Consider the following 9889-nt stretch of genomic DNA (forward strand, 5'->3'; position numbering starts at 1 on the left):
ATTTCTTCTCATCTAATTTTTTTGATTATTTCTATCCTTTTCTTCATTTTTTTGATTATTTTTATCCTTTTTTCAACTTTAGTGGGACTTCTGGCAATACTACTAACAGTAGCTTAAGTAATATGCAATGCTTTCAAATAAATTTAGTCTTTCAATATTTTACTCAGTATTTTATATTTTGATTTGATTGGTGAGACAGATATAGGCATAAAACCATAAAAAAAAAAAAAAAGTCACAATTTGAGGTCACTGCATGCCAGACACCCTGAGGCACATTTTCCAGAGACAAGTGAAAATTAGGACACCAGTCTCACCAATGTCATTTGGGAATCAGTTGCATTACTGCCTCTTTTAGCCTAGGAACTGTCCTCCATGGCTCTGATTTTCAGAGACACTTAGCATTTATAACTCAGTACCTACAGGTAAACAAGATTTGGAAAAAGGGAAAAATAAGCAATCATTTTGGAAAATTTGGGTCATATATTTTTGTAAAGTACTTACTGGACTACCCAGTTATCTTCCCCAAAGTTTGATTCTCTGCCATTTATTACATCGTTCTTCCATTCTGAAATAGCTATATGCTTCACTGAATTAGAAAACAATCATGGATTAATCATGGAAAAAATATCAGAGAACAGAAGCCTCTCAGGTAATATGAAGTTAACAGATAAGTACTTGAGCAATACATATTTAAGATTTATTTTCTTTGCAGAACAAGGGAAGAAAGAGGGAAAGCATGCAAATTAACAATGAAAAAAATCACAATCATTTGAAAACAAATCTTAGTGATTTCTGTTATGGTGTCTTGTTTTATAGTTATGAATATTTCAAAGTCATTGAGAAGCATCATCCTGTGAATACCACTTGGAAGTTCTCTGGGATATAGTCCAATTAAATTCCTTGGGTCATAAATCTGGTAGATAAATGAATGTAACTAACTAATACATTATTTCACAAATTAGCTGAAAAAATTCCATATTTTCTATGAATAAAACTGAAGACAATAACCAGCTGCTGTTTAGCAGCACCTTTTGCTTGCACTTGCTTCTTATTTCTGTATTTATGTAGTCTATGTAACTCAGGGGATTCCATAGATTTACCTGGAATGGCAGTGGTAGATGTAGAGAAGTATGAATAAAAGAATTTTTTACTGTGAGAAGCCCAACCTAACTTTTTTTTTTCTTTTTTTTTCTTTTTTTTCTTTTTTTCCCCTGGTAAATGATCTTTTGTGTAACTGGAGTTCTTTCCATTTCTAACCATTTGTGCACACAGGCAACCATAGGAGTGAAAAGACTGTAGGTATAGTACCAACTTAAACCTTCACCGTATTTGACTTCTGTTCATAATACCAAAGGGAAGGAACAATAAATATAATTTGCTCAAGATAATATATAGGATGTGGTGATTAAAAAGGTATTTCATGGTATTATTTTTAAGCAAGTTACTTACCTGTTTTCTATGATTGTTTGCATCAAGACCTCCCATTTTATTATAAAGCTTAAAGTCTCTGGTGAATCTGCTTCTATTTATGAAGACATGAATGTGCTGTTTATGGGCTCTGTGGACCAGATCCTTTCCTCTCAAGGTATTATAAGATTTTCATATATATTTCTTTTATTACAATTACTGCTGTGACAACATCAGCTTCTACTTGAAGTCAGACAAAGTTCCGATCTGTTTACTGGCACTCATCCTGTCCATAAGAGTTGGAAAAGTTTGTCAATTCATTATACCTTTATTTTTTTGACCTATTGGGTCTGGGATCAAGAGGGCCTGAGATGCAAAACTCCAGGGTGTTTAATTCAATACTCCTGGCAGCATGCCTGATGTTTGCAACCACAGAAATCCATGTTTTTACATTTTAATGCTAAATCAGATCCTAACTATGCAAATAATGGGGAATATTTTGTTTTTAATCATCTTTCCCACCTGTCATTGGTAAATATGAATATGGACAAGCAGGCTCTGGCACTAAAGAAAGTTTAGCATTTTTATTTATTTATTTATTTATTTTAATAAAGGAAGAACATGCATTACATTTTATCACTATTAAATATTTTTACATTTTTTTGAACCAAGTATATGACTCTTTACTGGAAAAGGTAAAAAAGAAAGCAAAGATAGCAAAAAGAAAGCAAAAGAAAGATAACCTTTCCCATGATTTGTGCTTACTTGGGTTTGTAGGAAAATGTTATATTCAGAATTTTTACCCTGAATAGTACTTTCATACTTCTAGTTTTGAATTCCTTCTGACTATGTGCTCTGGCCATGCAGCCACTCATTGTGCAGTAATGTTGAAGTACAGTTCTGTTCAGCCAGGAAATAATAAAGAGGGACAAAGATCTCTGCATCCAAATATCAAAAAATCGCAATAATTGCTTAAAACCAACTTTGACATTTTACTGAAGACTGAGATTAATTTAATTATGACATTCCCATGTGTCAGATCTCAAACTATCTATAAACAAAAAAAACTTAGAGATAGAAGGTGATTAATAAAATGTAACAGAATATCATTTCCATGTTTTCTTTCTAATTTAAGATTTATTTTATTCATTCTTTCCAGTAGCAGATCTAAGCTGTCTTTACTGTGTCTGATGGTTATTCCTTTTCTAGTCTTTTTATATAATTACACAAACACAACTTTAATTCTGCTACATGTGTAGGAAATTTAGTGAGCAAATGCATTATCAAACTCGCTCACAATATTTGATATATTGATTTCACTTTATATAACATATCTATGACCATCTGCTCCTTGAAAAACATCAGACACCACAGAAATGCAAAACTGAAAAAAACCTCAGTCATTTCATAAATTATCAGAATAACACATTCAGGTATTATTTTCTAAGCCTGAAGCCACAGAACTGGGAAAACATAATAGGAGAAAATCAAGCTGTGAACTGAAATTTAAGTATTAAAATGTAAAACAAAAAGATATCACTGAGTACTGAATAAAGAGTACAAAACTATCACCCTGAAATGTTGTTGTAAAATTATATGGACATCTTTCTTTGGAAAATATAGCCCTGTAGAAAACAGTCATTAATTTTTGATAAAGAATCATTATCAATCCAGGAATCGAGAGGATTTCTTTATTAAAAGAAATTTCTATATTCTAATTTCTATATTCAAATTTCTATATTCATTCTATATTCTGAAAATTCCTAAACCTTACCATCAGCATTTCTTGAATTAAAAATCTTGAGATGTGATTGAAAGGGTTTTGATTTTTTTTTTTAAGTATCACTATGTTTGAAAGTAATCTACCTTGAAAAGAGATTTTCACACAAAATATAAAGAAATGATTGCCTAAATTTGAATGTATGTGAAATGACATTTACAGAATTGTAACTAGACATGTAGCTACACAACATAAAAACCACAATTTGTTTTTATTTCTTGCTACATACTTAAAAATAAATAAATAAATAAATAAATAAATAAATAAAAATAATAATAATCTCTTTTGAATGATTCTTAAGAAGTATCTGAGTTATAAAAATGCTTGTCTGAAATTGAAAACAAATACTCAAATAGATTTAAAAAAATACATTTCCAAGTTGTAATTCCCCGTTTACAATATACAATGATTTTATCTTAGAATGTCTTTGCGTATTTATCATTCCCGGCACAGCAGCTGTGAGCTGGTCATTTTAGGAAGGGTGTCTGGCTCCATCTAGTGACAAATTTGTAACACATCAGGCTTCAAGTCAAGCTGAAAAACGTACGCATCAATCACATCCTCAATATTCAAGCAACGAAAAAAAAAAATAAAAAAAAAATCCCGAGTTATTCGTTCCTGTGTTAAAATAGAATTGTGATTTTGCAGTTCATACAAAGGTTTAAGACGTTATTCCCAACCATTATACATAAAAATAATAAATGGAAAGCAGAACTGTAATAAAGAAGTGCATGAAACTGAATGTAGATGCTCTTTATCCCAAATGACTGAAGACATCTCAGTGTCCATCCCTTCCCCAGTTGCCCTCTCTTGCAATAAAATCTCTCTAATCTCGATTAATCTAGTTTTTCTATCTTATTTTCTCTCTAGTTTTTGACAATGTTTAATAACCTATCCATCTCATGGTATCCTCCTTTTTTTGATCCTAATTCACGTTATTCTCACAATTTTCAATAAAAGTCATCCCTGTCAATGGCCACTTCCCCAAATTCATTTTTCTTAATTTGTGTGTTTGACAGCAATACACATGAATATCATCTTCACTTATTAAGCACTGGGAAAGTCAAAAGAGCTAAGAATAACAGAAAACTATGCCCTCAGTAAGGCGTTTTTTTTTTTTCTTCCCTGGCTGTTCCGTTTCCAGTCAGGTCAGGAAGTGGAAACAATAGCTCCAGGGCTGTTTGATTTTCAAATTCATTGTGTTGTTTGTTTTACATTGAATAACATACTAAAAAAATATTTTTTTAAAATGTTCATTTTAGACACAAATATAGCCTATTTACAGTAGGGTTTGTTTGTTTTGTTTTGTTTTGTTTATTACACATGTTAAATCACAGCCCTTGTGAAGAGGCTCATCTAGCATGTGTGTACATTATTATTTCTAAATGATGCATTGCACATTTGTGCAGAATGTCTGTAAAATGTAAAATAACATAAAAAGTTGTGAGAACCAGTGTAACAACTTAGATTACGTGGTGGAAGAAATAATAGGGGATGTCTTTTCAATGTGTGGAATGTATAGCTGCCCTTTCCCATTTTATAATTAACAAGAACTCAGAGTGGTTAGAAACATGTTACTATCCATTAGATTGGAAACCAATGTTAAAAGTTGAGTTCTGATAATACCTGCTACTACTTTATCTGAAACTTTTTTTTTTTTGACATACTGTATAAATGCATTTAAATTATTAAATTATTTCCAAAAGTTAATATTTTCCAACTCTACCCTTCACGGAACTTTCAAAGTACAGTAAAAACTGTTTTTCCAATTCTACAGTTGTCTTTTTATTCTGGTATGCAGTTTTCTGCCATAAAAAGACAGACTTCTGGTATGACCCACGTAACACAAACACATTCATGGTTGCTTTCATGTGCTTAGCTGCTATGTTTAATGAGCAAGAAATAAAGGATCCTTCTGTTATCTATCATCAACTTCATGATACGTTAACAGAAGGCTACATTTTGTATTCATGTACATCTTCTGAGAAGTTTCTGAAGTGGATAAAGTTGACAGTGAAAAAAAATAATAATAATGTCCAATTACTTTATCAGCAAAATTAACTTTCAGAATTCGAGTCTGTGTCAGAAACTGTTATGGAGCTGAGTAAACAGCTCAAGTTGCAGTCCTTAGGGTGGGGGGATTGGGACAGAAGAGAACTGTGACTGGGGGGAAGCAATGGACCATTTGCACTTCATACTGTGTGTACTTTTTATTTTAAAGTTTTGTCAATCTTATTTTGCTTTCAGGATGTATCAAGGATAAAACCTTTATGGAACCTGATGGAATCTGAAGATACTGTCAGTTGATTGTGGCAGTTAAGGAATAATTGGCCCATGCAGAAGAGAAAAGGGTATTCATCTGCATTAAAAACTTGTCAGTAAGAGGACTAAAAATTAAGATAACAGAAAAAAAAAAAAAAAAAAAAAAAAAAAAGCTGACACTGTGCAGATAAAGACTTAAAGGCCTTAAAGATAGGAATTCTTGCAGTCCTCACTAGAATTACCCAGCACTTGAGTCCTGAGCAGAAGGCTGCTGAGTTCATGTGAATGCCAGCCCCAGCCCCACCCCTAAAGTACAAATTATTCACACCAAAGTAGCCCAAATTTGTAACTGAGTGCATACATTTTGTAAAATTCCAGCCTCAGTTCTGAAAGCATTCCAGAGCTTTGTTAATTCTCTTAAATCTGCTTTTCTCTGCTTACATCTACCAATAATGATTTTCTGCTGGCTTCTCACCACAGACTTACCACTTTAAGTCTCTGATAAAATCCATCTTATTTCACTGGCATGTAATTCCTTGAACAAAGACCAAAAAAAAAAAAAAAAAAAAAAAAAAAGCAAAGCTGCTAGATTAGTTGAGAGATGTTTGTGAACCCAGTATGATAATAACACTTCGAACAAGGAATAGGAATAAAAGATGCATTTTATGTAAATTGTATGAAAAGCTAGTCGAGATAGGGAAGTTGGGGGTGCCTTACTGCTGTGAAGGCTCTCAGCAAAGGCAGTGTAAATTGGCTGGGTGGGTTAGCACTGGGTGTGCCTGCTAGGTACAGAACTGTTGTTGGTACACAAATACTGCCTCCTGTGCATAAAGGCTTAGCTATCAAGAAGATCTGCATGAGCATGCCCCTTTATCTTGCTTTAGAAGTAGCTACAAAGCACGGAAGCTGGGTTTTGTCTATTCAGGTATAGTCTACCATCATTCTCAGATAAAGTACTCAGAGTATACTGGGTTAAATGACAAGGTTTTGGTAGCAGGAGGGCTGCAGGGGTGGCTTCTGTAGAGCACAGCAGCCGCCCCACCTCAGATCAGCCAGCTCCAGTCAGCTCCAAAAGGGGCCCACTGCTGGCCAGAGCTGAGCCAGAGAGTGACACTGGGTGTGCCTCTGGCAGAGCAGATTCAAAAAGGGGAAAATAAAAGAACAACAAAAATTGCTTTACAACAGCAGCAGGAGAGAGTAGTGAGAACCAGCCCTGCAGCCCCCAAGGTCAGCGCAGCAGGGGGACTGGAGGTGCTCCAGGCACACAGCAGCAGTTCCCCTGCGGCCTGTGGAGAGGCCCCTGGTGCAGCAGGCTGTCCCCCTGCAGCCCATGGGTCCCACACGGAGCAGATCTCCACGCTGCAGCCCGTGGAGGAGCCCCCGGTGGAGCAGGTGGATGTGGCCTGGAGGAGGCTGCGGCCCATGGAGAGCCCCCGCAGGAGCAGGCCCCGGGCCGGAGCTGCAGCCCGTGGAGAGGAGCCCACGCAGGAGCAGGGACCTGGGGGGAGCTGCCGCCCGTGGGGGACCCGTGCTGGAGCAGGGACAGAGACTGACCATGAAGGAGCAGCAATAGAAGAATTGACACTGACAAAGCAATGTGGGCTGACTTGACCCCATTCCCCTGTGCTGCTCGGGGGAGGAGTTAGAAGAGGGTGGATGGGGGGGAGAAAGTGTTTTAGTTCTCACCAGTCTAGTCTGTTATCAAGAGGCAACCCCTGAAGTACGTCATCATATTTTCTCCCCGTTCTTTTGAAGGGTGGGAAGTGAGAGAGCAGTGTGGTGGACCTGGGCTGCCCATCAGGGAGAAAGCACCACACAGATGCAGCTGTATTATGGGCTATTTCTTCATGTATGAGTGCAGCTCAGCAAAGCACAGAAACAGGGACCAACATAACTGTGGCACTTGTAGCTGAGCTACACTTCTGCTACCCATGGTAGCATGTTTCTAGCTAATTAGAGTGCTAAGGTGCACAGGGTACCTAAATGTATTTGCTGTCCATCTTACAAGAGCTGCAGGTATTCAACACCTCAGAAAGGCAGAATCTCAGTCCACACCCTGCAGTCAAAATTGTTCCACTATTATTTCAGAAAATAAGGGATTTCAATAGATCATATTCTGGAAGGAGTTTTAGGAAAGGGTCACATCCTTCCACTGGGAAATTACAGTAGACTTTCCAACATTTACACAGTATAGGGAGTTCTGATGTGCTTGGCTTTCAATGCCAGTACAAATGTATGTAAAAAAGTCCACAACACTGGATACACTACATTCTGAAAGTCTCTAAATCAGTTTGTATACTGTTAAGTTGCATTAGAAAATTAAGAGTCTTAATGTCTAACACACAGCTCCTAATAATTCTTAGCTGATCTAAATATATGAATATATTTTATCCAATTTACTTTTGGGGAGAGAACAGCTGAAAGAAAGAAAGTAGACAACAGGTTATGTTTTCAAAAACACTTCTGATTTCCATGTAAGGCAGGTGCATTTTCTACAGATCATGTATGAATTATAGAGTGTTAGGTCAAAAATCTCCCACATACAAACAGAAAGAGTCACACCATACACAGAGATAAAGAAATCTGTTTAACCCACACATTGAATCAACACTTTATACTGATAACAAAACTGGCACATGTAATGCTGATTATATATGTAAGCAATTGTGCAATCACAACTTCAATGACTTTTATTATCTTTGTGTACTTGTGAAAGAAGGAGTAAGTTTAATTCATGTGATTTAGGCTCAACATTCCACTGGTATAACACATAACACGCCTTACTCACTCTTCTGCTGATTCTTCATCATTTGTTCATCAGCATTAATCTCGTGGCTGTCAACACTGCTAAAAAAAGGAAAAAAAGGAAAAAAAAAAAAAAAAAAAAAAAAGAGGAAGCTCAGAGAAAATCTGTAGATGTAGCAAAAATGTATGTCAAACGGAAATACTTTGTTTGCCACTTCTGAGTATATGTGGTTTTTATTGTTAACGTTAGATTAGTTGAAAACAAATTAAAAACACCAGAACTTTTTTTGTATTTCTTTCCAAGTCAATTTCTTCTAGTGAAGGTGAAAAATCTGGCGGTGGTTTACAGCAGTCTTAGGATGACCTCTTGTGGTTAAATAATATGCACATTTTGTTTCACAGTTTCTCAGAAACCTTGATATCAAAGGTTAAATTCTGCTCATAGATTTGAACAGTTTTGTATTGCTAATTCTGCTTAACCTCAATTAACATCTGCTTACAAACATGCTATCAGTATTTGCTTAGCTCACTGATAGAAAATTCTTTTAAATATATCTCAACCTTTGCACTCCACAAAGTTAACAGGTGAGAGTATTGTATTTTCTCACATGGTCATTTTTTTAAGTCAATTCATAGCTCTATCTAAATGAGTTCATAAATATAAAAAACTATAATTTTTGAATAAAAACATACCCACCCCAAAACACTGAAGAATCCATTGTAAGAAATTACAACAGATACTGAAGATACTCTTTCATATATTTTTATATAAAAATTTAGTCAGGTCTCTAATTATGTGCATTGTTTCTAAGTGTTGCTGGTAAAACTGTCTCCTTTCAACCACAAGTTCTCTTGTAACAAATACAATAAAATAAAAAATCCTGATGTTGCTGAATGCAACCTACTAACCCAGATTATAGCATTGGACTCCTTATCCCCTAATAGATAAAATCACCCAAGAGTTAAGCCTGCTTTCATGATGGTGTGAAATCTTTCAAAAATTCAGAGATTTCATGAAACAAGTTTGTTGAGAGATAACGCTTCACATGATGGGCCCGAAAGCAGTATTTTTGGATCTTGTGGTAGCAGTTTCTCACTGGGTGATCACCGGTGGTGGTATTTGCACCTGCCAGTCAGTATTTACTTGACCCCAAACCTTACTAAATTTAGGCTCTAGTGCAAAGCCATTTCTGCACTGGCTCTGCTGTTTGGAGTTCTGGAAGCTCTTCAGCAGGACAGGCTTGGACTGCCACCAGCTGGACGTGTTCCATCTTCTGATACACTCTGATTGCAGCTGGGGGAGGCCTGAATTCACCTGCTGCAAGACATTACTTGTTTATGTAATGCACACTTTTAGAGATGTGTAGGGTAAAAACAAACATTGCTGACAGTGTACACAATAACGAGTCCCTCATGTTTTTATTTTTTGTTTATTTTCCTTGAAAAAATGAATAAGAGAGACAGTTGAGTGGAACAAGCTAGAACAACGATGATGACAACATCAAAAAAGCAGGTTTAAAGTTAAATTTAGATATCTTCATGTGGCAATAGGAGGCACTGACAATAATAACATACCTTGAAAAATTTCCCTGCATTTTAAAACACCAACAAACTCCTGTCAGTTTCATGCAATCTATGCAAGAGGAGAATCTGGATGCTGTGGGCATGGAGACAGGAGACAAAAACAAATAGCTT

This window comes from Oxyura jamaicensis, chromosome 2 (genome assembly GCF_011077185.1).
Source record: "Oxyura jamaicensis isolate SHBP4307 breed ruddy duck chromosome 2, BPBGC_Ojam_1.0, whole genome shotgun sequence".
Taxonomy (NCBI): Eukaryota; Metazoa; Chordata; class Aves; order Anseriformes; family Anatidae; genus Oxyura; species Oxyura jamaicensis.